The 14,058-nt window shown below is 44.5% G+C and overlaps 1 protein-coding gene across 6 annotated transcripts in view; it reads right to left on the bottom strand.

Moving 5' to 3' along the window:
• The window catches only part of LOC100737821, a 331,448-nt gene continuing 318,418 nt past the window's right edge, over window positions 1,029-14,058 (bottom strand). For 3 of the 6 annotated variants that reach the window (XM_021083223.1, XM_021083224.1, XM_021083228.1), the window contains 2 exons: window positions 13,778-13,898; window positions 11,061-13,554 (listed from right to left, as the gene is read on the bottom strand). The gene's annotated coding sequence lies outside the window, so the exon portion shown is untranslated. Of the gene's footprint in view, window positions 2,269-11,056; window positions 13,555-13,777; window positions 13,899-14,058 lie in introns of those variants that run through there. The other 3 variants (XM_021083225.1, XM_021083219.1, XM_021083221.1) reach the window with 3 other exon arrangements.

The following is a 14,058-nucleotide window of genomic DNA, read 5'->3' as shown; positions in this document are numbered from 1 at the left end:
CAATAGTGGCTGCTAGATATTATGTCTCTACTACATGTCCGTCATACACTGAACACTTTATAAGCATTTACAATTTAATCCTCACAACACTCTCCTGAGTTAGGAAATCCTGTTAACCTTTCTCCTATAAGGGAGGGAATGGAAGCTCAGAGGTACCAATAAACATGCCCAAATCCACACAGTTAGCAGCAGAGGCAGGATTTACACCAGGCGGTCTGGCTCTAGCCCTGCTTTTGTAACTGCTAGGCTCTCTTGCCTTCGGTACAGTGATACCCATGTGTCCTGATTCTTTTTTCTGCTGTAGAATCTTTTCACTACCCCCGCCCCCCGCAAATCCTCCTTCAAGCTGTCCCTTGACTATATTCAGATTGACTGCAACCAGGCTTAGAGACACAAAGGGCATTTTCCCCTTTTGATGACATAAGAGAATTTCTGTCATAAAGAGCTGGGTCTTCAGCCAGGTCAGTTTGTACTTGGGTGGACAGGACCCACCTATGCGATGGAGTGGCCAGATTTGTAGGAGAGCTCCTTAGAAGAATGATTTCTTTCTTCCTTCCTTCCTTCCTTCCTCCCAAAAGCATTTGGGGTTGGTAGATGCAATCTATTACATTTAGAATGGCAATGATGGTGGCGCAGAGGAAACGAATCCGACCAGGAACGATGAGGTTGCAGGTTCCATTCCTGGCCTCACTCAGTGGGTTAAGGATCTGATATTGCTGTGGCTGTGGTATAGGCTGGTGGCTACAGCTCCGATGAGACCCCTAGCTTGGGAACTTCCATATACTGTGGGTACAACCCTGAAAAGACCAAAAAAAAAAAAAAAAAAAGAAAGAAAGAAAGAAATTCCTATAGAATGGCAATGAGTTCCTATTGTATAGCACAGAGAACTATATCCAATCTCATGGGATAGAACATGATGGAAGATAGTGTGAGAAAAAGAATGTGTGTGTGTGTGTATATATATATATATATATATATATATATATATATCTGGATCACTTTGCTGTACAGCAGAAATTGGCACAACATTGTAAATCAACTATACTTTAATAAAAATAATAAAAGTGTATAAAAGCACGTTAGTCCAGGAGCAGAGTTTGACTATGAGGTTCTCCACTGCTCTAGCCTCCCCCCAGTTCCACCTTGTTCTCTCTAGCTATGCATCCTATGAAGCCGGGAGGCGTTGGTGGGGTGGGCAGCTGTCTGTTGAAATGCTAAATTGACTGCGACCCAGCCAGTCCATTTCTTCGTGTAGAGGGATTTGAACCTAAGCAGGCTGAGTGAATTAACCCCCTGCCCTCCCGGCCCCTCAGCCCTCCAGGCAAACCATGAATCAAATGGAATGCCCCTCATGCTCAGAGGCTGCAGGGCTGTCATTCCATTATGCTTAGTTTGGGGTAAGAGGTCTCTGGAGACAATATAATGAGTCAGGGCTTCTGGGGCGGGGGAGCCGTGTTACACTGAGTGTCCTCAGCCACGTGGCCACGATGGAACCAACACATGTACTGGCAGCTTTCTGGGCAAATGATGGGATTTTTTTGTTGGTTTGTGTAAGGAAGGAATATGTGTAAGCTCACCAGTGAAGAGCAGGAAGTTGTCAACACCCAGGTGGCCGCGTTGCTAAGAAGCCGAGCGAGCCCATCTGCTGTCATGTGCACGAAGGGGATTTTGCAAGTGGAAATGTTGCCTTATTGCTGCCGGCCACGGAGGAAGAAACAGTGGAGGAGTTCAGGGACAGAAAGGGCCACCGCTAGAGGACGCTGGAGAGCTCATGTAACTTCTGAATGAGACCCCACAGGATAAAGGGGATACAAGGAAGAGAAAGAAACTACCTTCTTGCCGAGGAAAGAATCTGTGAGCCAAGCATTCACCTCCAAGCTTCACTGCTGGTCTGGAGGGAACATGATTCAAGGTGCCAAACCCTTAGCAGAGAAGACTAGTCAGAAGCTAACGCGTTTCACTCTCTGGAGGAGAGGAAGCGCCAGACTAGGGATCTCCTGGGCATTTTCTCTCCCTCCAGTGCTTTAAATGAATTTGTAGTTTATTATCCACAACAGAATCAAATATATTTTAAAAAGAGTCATGCATTGGGAGTTCCCATCGTGGCGCAGTGGTTAACAAACTTGACTGGGAACCATGAGGTTGCGGGTTCAATCCCTGGCCTTGCTCAGCGGGTTAAGAATCTGGCATTGCTGTGAGCTGTGGTGTGGGTCGCAGACACGGCTCAGATCCCACGGTGCTGTGGCGCTGGCATAGGCTGGAGCAGCCCTAGAAAAGGCAAAAAGACAAAAAAAAAAAAAAGAAAAGAAAAAAGGAGTCATGCATTGCATGTCCTCAGATAGGAAGTTTCCTCTGAAATGCAAAAGTCCTTTTCCCCAGGGAAACTGTCAAAGGTACATACATATGAAAATACTTTGTTCAGTTTCAAAAGGCTCATAGATGTCTAAAACCCACCTTGAACTACATAAGGGTAGATCTGCAGCCCCAAAAGACTGAGCCTGCCCAGCTGATTCAGTCCACAGACAGGTATAGTATCAATGCAGGTTCAAACATCTCTTACAACAGCTCCCAGGTTCCCCAGAAGTTTATAATTCACTTTTGGGAACCCTAGCTCTGGTGGCCTCTAAATCCTTGTTAGCTCCATAAAATCCACAATTCTTAGTTCACAGGTCTAGAGGACTCAGCTTCCCCCAAAATAACACATCTACCCAGGGCTGAGAAAAGGAAATCCTTGGGGAAACAAACAAACAAACAAAAAAAACCAACCCCCCCAAAAACAGAAAAACATATTATGCCTGTCCTGATATTAGAAAGGACAGGGTGGGAGACGGGTATCCTTGCTTGAGATTGGTGGATGTAAGCTTCCTTTTCAACCCTATCTGTTCATGTTTTCGAAGCTGAGATTTCCCTCTCCGGGTGAGGTGATGGCATCGGGTTCTGAATCAGCTCGTCCACGCCTGCCTTCTTCCTGTGAGCCTCACTGCAGACTTCTTTCGTGCTTCCCATGAACACACTTAATTGGCCATGTGTCAGCTCGGTTGCTGAGCTGATCTAAGTCATGATGAATCTTTCCTGCTCTTTGCCCCTGGCCCCAGCTTGCCACATGATTCTGTATCATCAGCACTCACCATGAATTTACATTTGTTCTTTTTTTTCTGGGTCATTTATAAAGCTAGAGGCAGAAAAAGCCCAAGATACTGATTTGGAGAAACTGTGTTTTAACCTTTCCACTTCACTCCTGAATATTCATGACAGCAGCAGACACATATTCATGGGATTTGTGGATGGAAAAGGGGGTCACGGTCCAGAGGTACTTTGCAGAGAGATTTGGCGATTGGCTGGGGAAGGTGCCTGGAGACAGAGATGGGGGCTCTGATGACTGTTGGCTGAGCAACCACTGCAGGGTAATTCCAACAGCTAGGAAGGTGGGAATCGGGTGGACAAAGAGGACAGTTCATGAGTTCGGTTTCGAAAATGCTGATTTCTGGGAAGTGGGTAGAGACACCAGGAAGAAGGTGGATAAACAGGTCTGCAGCTCGAAAGCGAGGTCTGGCCTGGAGATACCCATTCAGGAGTCATCCGCTTGTAGCTATGACTTGGGAGTGAAAGAACTTAGCCAGAGTGTTGCAGCTGGCGCTATGGATGCAGACAATGTGGTATCTTCATCCTTTCCAGGAGGCTGTGGAGTGACTGAGACACGTACTTTCACAACCCCCATGAGCAAGCAGCCTGTTTCTATTCTGTGATATGTGTATGGGGCGGGGAGGGCATATACTTCTGCATCTCTTTGTATTCCCTCCAAGGGAAAATCCATTATGCAAAACATTATCAAGCAACGCAGATTAACCAAGTGTCGCTGGAGAACTACAAGAGGGGCTACACACGCCCCTTCCAGCAAAGCTGTCCAAACATCTTCACTGGATGTATGTGGTCCTTCTCCATCACCCCCTCTCCCACCATCATGAGCAGCCTCTCTCCACTGCCACCCTTCCATCACGAAGTGCTCACATGCTCCTTTATTGACCTAAACACTTTGGCTCTGGCTCCTAATTTGCACAGCCCTCTCAGTAAAACAAAATTCCTGCCGTTAACCAGACCCACCTCCTTAGAAGGAAGCATAACACCAATAGCATTGCTTGTGTGTGGGTGGGGGGGCGGGGGGGGAAGCTCCAATACCAGGTGTAGTGTGGGTTATGCTCAATCTCAGCACTAATGGCACTTTGGACCTGATCATTCTTTGTGGTGAGGGCCGTCCCATGCATTGTAGGATACTGAGCATCCCTGGCCATACCCCCCTGGAAGCTGGTAGTACAAACAGCCTTCTGCCCCTAGTGGTTTCTCAACTTCCTGGGATAAAATCCCAACTCCAACACTCACTAATTTTGTGCCTTTGGGTAAATTATCCAACCTCTATGTGCCTGGATTTTCTTATCTATAGAGTACTACTACTACTAAGAACAATAATAATATCTGCTTCCTAGGGTTCTAGTGAAAATTAAATGATTCAATACTTGCAAAAGACTCAGAAGAGGGAGTTCCCGTCGTGGCGCAGTGGTTGACGAATCCGACTAGGAACCACGAGGTTGTGGGTTCGGTCCCTGGCCTTGCTCAGTGGGTTAAGGATCCGGTGTTGCCGTGAGCTCTGGTGTAGGTTGCAGAAGCAGCTTGGATCCAGCATTGCTGTGGCTCTGGCATAGGCCGGTGGCTACAGCTCCGATTGGACCCCTAGCCTGGGAACCTCCATATGCTGCGGGAGCAACCCTAGAAAAGGCAAAAAGACAAAAAAAAAAAAAGAAAAAGAAAAAGACTCAGAAGAGGGTCTTCCATATAACAAAGTACTCAGTAAATGTTAGCCCTTGATACTATTCCAAAGGGCATACCAAATAATTCCTTCTGACCCTGGAGAACACTCTTCAAGAAGAGATCTGGTGAATATGATTTTCTTTTTCCAATGTGACTTAATAATTTTATTCTTAACCACCTCTGAGAGCCTCAGAACAAGTACATTCAGCCCCTGTCTTCACAAAAGGATTTAAGTTTTAATCCTGCTCAATGAACAAAGATCAGGGATTTGGGGGGCATCGGGTTGTTCCCTTGACTCTCATATCCCTGAGGGTGAGCACTTGTACTTAAATGAAAATAACTTGAATGAGAGTTCCCGCAGGGGTGTAGCAGAAACGAATCTGACTAGTATCCATGAGGATGTGGGTTCGATCCCTGGCCTTGCCAGAGGGTTAGGGATCCTGCATTGCTGTGCGCTGTGGTGTAGGTCACAGACGCAGCTAGGATCCCGAGTTGCTGTGGCTGTGGTGTGGGTTGGCAACTGCAGCTCCATTTCAACCGCTAGCCTGGGGATTTCCATATGCTATGGGTGCAGCCCTAAAACGCAAAAAGAAAAAGGAAAAGAAAAAGAAAATAGCTTGACTAGCCATCCTATGTGCAAGAGGAAAGCCAGTGTCCTTCCCTGCCCTCTGGGAATGCATGTATTCTGTCTCTATTGGATGACTTGGCTGCATTGAAGTCTTGGCCTGCTTACCTGGCCCGTTTCACCTGTTCCCTTACCTCTGTGTCTCACACTAGAGGTGGTTGGTCCTTTCCTTTGATATTCCCAGCAGGGAGTGGTGTGGGAGGGAGTTTTTACTGGTGATTCAGCTGTCATGAACAGCAAACCATGTAAAGCTGAATGGTAGCCTTTCCTGTGTTTCAAAGCCTCTTAGTGGTGCCCATCCCCGGGAGAGTCTCCCTGGCTCTCTCCTGCTCCAGGTCCCATCCCCCTTTCACCTCCAGAATCCCCTCTTTCTGCCTCCTCCTCTCACCTCTTTCCCAGTTTCTCTTTATTCCTGGGCTCCTCACCTCCTTCCTCAAAATTCTTTCTTTATTCTAGGAGTTCCTGTCATGGCTCAGTGGTTAACGAATCCGACTAGGAACCATGAGGTTGCAGGTTCGATCCCTAGCCTCGCTCAGTGGGTTAAAGATCTGGCATTGCTGTGAGCTGTGGTGTAGGTCACAGATGTGGCCCGGATCCTGCATTGCTGTGGCTGTGGTTACAACTCTGATTAGACCCCTAGTCTGGGAACCTCCATATGCGGTCCCAAAAAGACCAAAAAAAAAAAAAAATTCTTTCTTTATTCTGCAAAGCAATTTGTTCTTTTTGTTTCATTCTTGCACCATCAGGAAGGAACCATAAAAAAAGATCTTTTCACAAAACAGCTCTTTACGGAGCTTAAGTTTTAAAAGACAGTTATTTCCTGAAGAATTCCTCAACCAGCCATTGAAAATGGCTTTCTCCTCTGGACTTCACACCTTCATATGACATTATAGACCACACAGCCCCATCCCACCACTACCCTGTTACACTAGCGATTGCCATTTTTATAGATTCCTTTCTAGTCTTTTGCTTGCCTTTTTTTTTTTTTTTGCTTTTTAGGGCAGAACCCACGGCATGTGGAAGTTCCCAGGCTAGGGGTCAAATCAGAGCTATAGCTGCAAGCTTACATCACAGCCACAGCAACGCAGGATCCAAGCCACATCTGCAACCTACACTACAGCTCATGGCAATGCTGGATCCCCAACCCACTGAGCGAGGCCAGGGATCAAACACAAGTCCTCATGGATACTAATCAGATTCGTTTCTACTAAGCCATAATGAGAACTCCTGCTTAAGAACATATATATATATATGAGTTCCCATTGTGGTGCAGTGGAAACGAATCCGACTAGGAACCATGAGGTTGCAGGTTCGAGCCCTGGCTTCGTTCAGTGAGTTAAAGATCTGGCATTGCCGTGAAGCTGTGGTGTAGGTTGCAGACGAAGCTAGGACCCCACGTTGCTGTGGCTGTGGTGTAGGCTAGCGGCTACAGCTCCGATTAGACTCCTAGCCTGGGAACCTCCATATGATGAGGTTGTGGCCCTGAAAAGCCAAAAAACAAAACAAAAAAAGCCTAAAAAACAAAAAACAAAAACAAATAACAAAACAAAATAAAGAATGTGTATATATATATATATGTGACTGGGTCACTTTGCCATATAGTAGAAATTGACAGAACACTGTAAATCAACTATAATGGAAAAAATAAAAATCATTAATAAAATACAATAAAATAAAAATCCATGTATCGACATAAAATTTACATGTAATACATGCTTCCATGTTAAGTGTGCAGGTGATGAGTTTTGATGAAAGTATACGCCCAGGGATACATCACCAGAGTCAAGACGTAAACATTTACATTACCCTCCAGAAGATCCCTGGTGCCCTGTTGCCGTCAGTCTAACACCCCAGCCCCCGGTGACCACTGATTTGCTTTCTGTCACTATAGATTAGTTTGCCTGTTCTAGAATTTTATATAAATTGAATCATCCAGCAGGAACTCTTTTGTCTCACTTCTTTAAGTTTCGCAATGTTTTTGAGAGCCAGCCATCTATGTGTATCAGTTGTTCCTCCCTTATTATTGCTGAGTCATCTCTGTTGTGTGGCTATATCAACATTTTTTGATATTTTATTATTTTTAAAATTTATTTTAAATTAAGGTATAGTTGATTTACAATGTTGTGCCAATTTCTGCTGTACAGCAAAGTGACACAGTCATGCAAATATATATATACACATACACATTCCTTTTCTTTTTCTTTTCTTTTCTGTCTTTTTAGGGACGAACCCTCAGCATAAGGAGGTTCCCAGACAAGGGGTCTAATCAGAGCTGTAGCCGCCGGCCTACACCACAGCCACAGCAATGAAGGATCCGAGCCACATCTGCGACCTACACCACAGTTCACAGCAATGTCAGATCCTTAACCCACTGAGCGAGGCTAGGGATCCATCCTGCCTCATGGATGCTAGTCAGATTTGTTTCCACTGAGCCACACTGGGAACTCCCCTTTTCTCATATTATCTTCCACCATGGCCTCTCCCAAGAGATTAGAGATACATCGAATTTTATTTAGTCATCTGTCTGTCATTAGACATTTTCTGGTGCTTTTTTCCATATGCATGTTTGATTTAATTGTTGTGTGAATTTGTGTAATTGTTGTGGAGGGAGTTTGGAAAGCAAAGGAAAGCAGGAAAAAAGAGCAGCAAGGAAACTCAATCAAATTTATCAATCAGTGGCAAACATTGTTCACATTTTAGCATATTTATTTCTCTTACTGTTTTCTTTTTGAATTCTGCACATATTTAAAGTAGTATTCCTGAGTAGCATTGAGAACTATGTCTAGATACTCATGTTGCAACAGAACAAAGGGTGGAGAAAAAAAAATGTGATGTATACATGTAAGGATAACTTGATCCCCTTGCTGTACAGTGGGAAAATAAAATTAAAAAAAAAAGTAGTATTCCCTTTTCATATTACTTATGCAGTGCTTTTGTCACATAAGTCCATATCATAAGCATTTTCCTATGCCAATAAAAGTCATTAAAAAAGTGAGGTAAGGAGTTCCTGTCGTGGCTCAGTGGTTAACGAATCTGACTAGGAACTGCGGGGTTGAGGGTCTGATCCCTGGCCTTGCTCAGTGGGTTAAGGATCCGGCGTTGCCGTGAGCTGTGGTGTAGGTCGCAGACACAGCTCGGATCCCGTGTTGCTGTGGCTGTGGTGTAGGCCGGTGGCTACAGCTCCGATTGGAACCCTAGCCTGGGAACCTCAATATGCTGCAGGAGCGGCCCTAGAAATGGCAAAAAGACAAAAAAAAAAAAAAAAAAAAAAGTGAAGTAGAAGTTCCTGCCGTGGCTCAGCAGTTAGTGAACCCAACTAGCGTCCATGGGGATGCGGGTTCAATCCCTGGTCTCACTCAGTGGGTTGAGGATCCAGTGTTGCCGTGGGCTGTGGTGTAGGTTGCAGACTCAGCTTGGATCCTATGTTGCTGTGGCTCTGACATCGGCCAGCAGCTACAGTCCCATTTGGACCCCTAGCCTGGGAGCCTCCATATGCTGCGGGTTCGGTCCTAAAAAAGACGAAAAGACCAAAAAAAAAAAAAAAACCAAAAGTGCGGTAAATGGCGCAATGTGAGAAGACTGTCAAGACACAGTGTTAATGGACTTCCCTTGTGGTGCAGAGCATTAAGGATCCAGAGTTGTCACTGCAGCAACTTAGGTCATTGCTGTGGTGTGGGCTTGATCCCTGGCCCAGGAACTTCCACATGCTGACAGACCCCCCCCCCAAAAAAAAAAAACCAAAAAAGCCATGTAGTATTGAGTCAAAGCAAACTGCTCAGTAGCGCACTGAGTGTGATCACATCTCTAAGGCGACAAGGCATAGATGCTTGGAAGTGGGAAAGTAGTAGCTGAGACAGTTACCTTGACGCTGACTGTGCCAGGTCCTAGAGGAGGGACTTCAGATTTATTTGCTGAAAAAGAAGGAGCCATGGGAGGGCTTTGCGCAGAAAAGTAACAGAGCATGATTTGATCATCAACATTTGATCTCTCTGAACCTCAGTTCTGACATGTATATAATGGGAGTGTTGAACCAAGAACCCCTGAAATCATCATATAATCTAATATACTATGATAGTCTCTAAGTATTTAAAGATCTCTTACACAAAGCTGTGGGAAGTGGGGGTATAGCTCACTAGTAAAGCATTTGACAGCATAAAGCCCTGGGAATGGCTTTATTCGTCACTGGCTGGTCATAGCTCTCTCCAAAGGACCCTAACTCTAGTCTCTATGCTCCCCAACCTGCCGATGACTTTGCTTTCTTCTCCACTCCGAAGGCAGGTGATGTCAGTGGGATGGTCTGCAAGTGCCTTTCCTTCAACCCACAAAGTCTCCCATGCCTCAGAAGAAAAAGAGTTCCTCTTCCTTTCCATCCCCTTAATTTCATCACCTCTCACACTCGCTATAAAAATGAGAATTGAAACCCCTGATTTCATAGGGGTGGGTGAATGGACTGACTTTGATTCCTCATCGGGGAGAGAATATCTCCATTCATCTGACAGCAAAACAAAGGTTCAGAGAGTAGGAGCTCAGATTTACACCAGGGAAAAGAGGAAGTACAGAGCTGTGAACACATCTGCTGGACTCCCCAGCTCTTCCATCTCACCACTGCCCCCTGGATGGAAGGCACCCACACGGGAAAAGGCTCATTCATTCGTCACCTTTTCGGCTGTTCTGCTCAACAGCATTATCATCTGTGTGCTGCTTTGATGGTTTATGTTGACCTGGCTGGGCATGCTCCTTGGCAAGATGCCCATTTGAAAGTCTGTTTACTTGCTTACTGTTGTGATTTTTCTTAAATTCTTGGCTGATAGAGTGTTCTTTTCAATCATCGACTTGGACATTTACATCCTAATGCCAGTTATGCAAAAGAACTCACCAGTATGGTGTCTTTTACATAAAGTTCAAAATGAAACAGTGTGTTCAAGGACACATCTGTAATAAAACCACAAAGAAAAGGAAGAACGTGTGTGTGAGTTAGCCATTGCCACACACACACAAAGTGTTGTTTAAGGCATTCACGTAAAACTCCACCCGGAAGCCACAATCATTTATTCTCATGGAACTGGGAGGTGGCTGGCTAGGCTGGGCTCAGCTCTGCTCCCTGTCTCTCATCCTTCTTCTCAATGGGCATGCTAGTCCAAATATATATATTTATCTTATTTTCTTAATTTTTTAATTTTTAATTTTTTGCTTTTCAGGACAGAACCGGTAGCACATGGAGGTTCCCAGGCTAGAGGTCGAATTGGAGCTGCAGCTGCTGGCCTACACCACAGCTCACGGCAACACTGGATCCCCAACGCACTGAGTGAGGCCTGGGGTGGAACCTGCATCCTCATGGACACTAGTTAGATTTGTCTCCGCTGCATTACAACATGAAATTCGTGTGTGTGTGTGTGTGTGTGTGTGTATTTTAAAGCATGTTCTTTTTGGGAGTTCCCACTGTGGCTCAGTGGTAATTAACCCAACTGGTATCCATGAGGATGCAGGTTCAATCCCTGGCCTCGTTCAGTGGGTTAAGGATCCGGCATTGCTGTGAACTGTGGTGTGGGTTGAATATGTGACTTGGATCCTGTGTTGCTGTGGCTGTGGTGTAGGCTGGCAGCTGCAACTCCAATTCAACCCCTACTCTGGAACTTCCATATGCTGCACATGCAGCCCTGGGGAAAAAAAAAAAAAAAAAGCATGTTCTTTTTATGATGATGGGAAAGCTGCAAAGAACCAGTGGGAACATGGAGGGATTATCAAGGCCTGGGCTTAGAGCTGACATATCATTTCTGCTGCCTTCTATTGGCAAAGAAAGTTATGGAGCCAAATTTTTAAAAATAGGGAAATATGTCCTAACCACAGTGAGAGGGCTCTGCAAAGTTAAATAGAAAAAGGTGTGGGTACAGTGAAGGGTGAAGAATCGGGGCTGGAAATATAATCTACCAAGACAGCAAAACACAAAATTCAGGATAGTGTTTACCCCTGGGGGAGGGGTGGGGGGGGCAGGGAGGTTTACAATCAGGATATGATACACTAGGGGCTGCGATGAATTTGTTAACGTGGTTCTTAAACTGAGTTGTAAATTCATGGCTGTTAGAATCTTGCTTTTTATAGCTTATATATTCTATGTTGTATAGTAATTTTTTTTTAAGTTGCTGAAATCAAATAAATAAGTGACTACACTGGGGGTCTCAGATTCTGCACTATTCCAGCTTCACTTTTAAAATGTTGCTTTGCTTTACTAATTTCGGACTTTTTAATTTTGTTTACTCTCACTTGCCATCATAAATAATGGTTTGGTTATCTGACATCTGGACATTAATATCATCTAATGCATATTTATAATCTTGGTACACTGCTCACACTTTTTAAAACCTTCAGTTTTACATTCTAACAGAGTTCATTTTCTTTAGTTCCTTTCAATGTAAACTCATCTAAAACCACAAATTGTTGTCCTGGCAGTTATTAGCGTGGATTGATTAGGTTTGATCTCTGGGTTAATTTCACATGTAATCATATTATAGTTAGTCACACCTAGTGGCTCTATTAATTCAGATGTATTTTCACTTCCTTACCTATTAATTACAACCACCTCTGAAGACTGATTGGGTCTCGGCTACTGAAGAAAAGCAATCCCCATATATCAGGGAACAAATTACTGCCTTCCACACTAGGAGAACTTGGTGGAGTTGGAGCTCTGTAGGAATATTATTGATGACATCTTCATTCTTTTCCTTCCTTGCAGATGAATGGTGCACCTGCTAAATGAACCAGAAATACCAAGGCCAGGTCTAAACAGACTGGTAGAACGCTTTTGGACTGTGATCTAGGAAAGAAATAATCAGAGAGGCACCTATATAACATCGATGCAAGTTTTCCTTGTAAAAATTTTAAATCATATATTTGGTTGAGGTCTACTTCACATAACATTCATCTTTCTTTTTGGATTTGAAGAATGTTTACTGAGTAACTAAATTTGGACATAGGCTGCATAGAAAGTCTGAGGCTGGAGCTGCATTTAATCAGCAAAACATAGCACCCACACTCAAAGCATGAATTGTTGGCTGCCCACGTTCTAGCCAAAGCCTCTCTGAGAAAAGCACTATTTAGGGAGGATTGTTTGAAAGACAGGAGGCTCCATTTATTCCTCTATAAAATCTCTTTAATTTTTGCATTCAGAGACCTTCAGAACTGTACCTACATAACCCTTCAAAGCACTGTTTTCACCGAGGTGTAATTTTGTGTGTTAAATTGTCAGCTCATCTTATGAAATGAAAACTACATTGAATTTACTGTAGAATTTTTGTAGAGGACATGGCAATGCACATTTCTTAGACAATGAAGGCCTGCACAAGAAAATTCTCTTTGTTCTAGATTCTGAGAAAAGCTCGGCATCTTGTTAGCAACTCAGCATCTCCTTAGAAAATTGCAATCACATAATGGATTGTTTTTCCCTTTTCACTCTGGCCACTGGGGAGCTCAAGGTTAGTGCTGAAGTTCAAATGCAGTAATTAAGATGTTACCATCTGCACATTTGCATTCTAACTCTCTTCTTCATCTTGACCATTTATTTTAATTTACTTCTTTGTTTGATTTTAGTTTCAGTTGTTGCCAATGGCTTTAGTTTTTGTTTTGGCTTTGGCTAATAGCCAATTTTATTGTGTGCCTATCACTGGAGAACACAAAGGGAGGTGAGTAAGTAATAAACATCAAGAGTAACCTTGAAGGTATTAACCACAAAAATGTGTAGGTGTGGATGGAGAGAGGTAGGGACAGGGAGTTAGGTTGGGCAGTCATTGCACACACCTGCCAATTGTATGTGTTGAATGCCTCAATCTTCAACATCATCCAAAGGCAGCATCCTTCTTTTCTCAACAGGCAGCAGAACCCTATTCCCCTGCCCCCAAAGCCTGAGGCTCCTAGTTCCTCTATCCCGGGCCTATTCCCCTTTCCTGCCTCTGAACTCCAGGAAATTCCTAGGAACAAACTGAAGCCCCAGCATAGGGTGCTCTCTGTTCTTGCTCTCAGCCCACCTCCACCAAGTCTCTTCTCTGACCGGCACAGAGTCCTTCCTCTCCGTGACCACCAGCTGGAGGGAGACCTACAACTTCTCTGCATGGCTGCAGGTGTCCCTGGAAGTCCTGGAAGAAGCAGAGATGAAAGTGCAGTGGAAAAGCTGCCCCAATATGCTTTGACACATTTCATTCAACACAGCTTGTATTTATTGAGTCACACAGGGCTGGGCACCATGAGTGATGTGCAGAGGAGATAAGGTTGGATTCAGGAGCTGTGGGACCAATAGCATTGCCTATTAGATCCCAACTTTAAATCCCAACACTCTTTGCTAACATCTTACAGAGTTACTTTAAGGGCTAAGAGCAGAGCTGTCCTGGTTGGAGTGGCCGAGGCTTTCAGGCCTGCCCAGCCAGATGTTCTGTCCCTTTGCCTCAATCCCCTTCACCTCTGTGGCTCCTTGGGGAACAACCTGTAAAAACCATAAACATGGCTGCACCTATTGGTTAACCGCCTGGGTTTGAATCCTGACTCTAACTCACGAGTGCTTGACCTTGGGAAAATGACTTGACTTCCTGGATCTTCAGTTTCTTCATGTGTAACATAGGAACAAAAGCTGCTTACCTCAATGC

Source organism: Sus scrofa, chromosome 2 (genome assembly GCF_000003025.6).
Source record: "Sus scrofa isolate TJ Tabasco breed Duroc chromosome 2, Sscrofa11.1, whole genome shotgun sequence".
NCBI lineage: Eukaryota > Metazoa > Chordata > Mammalia > Artiodactyla > Suidae > Sus > Sus scrofa.
The sequence above is the reverse complement of the archived record's forward strand: the minus strand, read 5'-3'. Positions and strand labels throughout refer to the sequence as shown.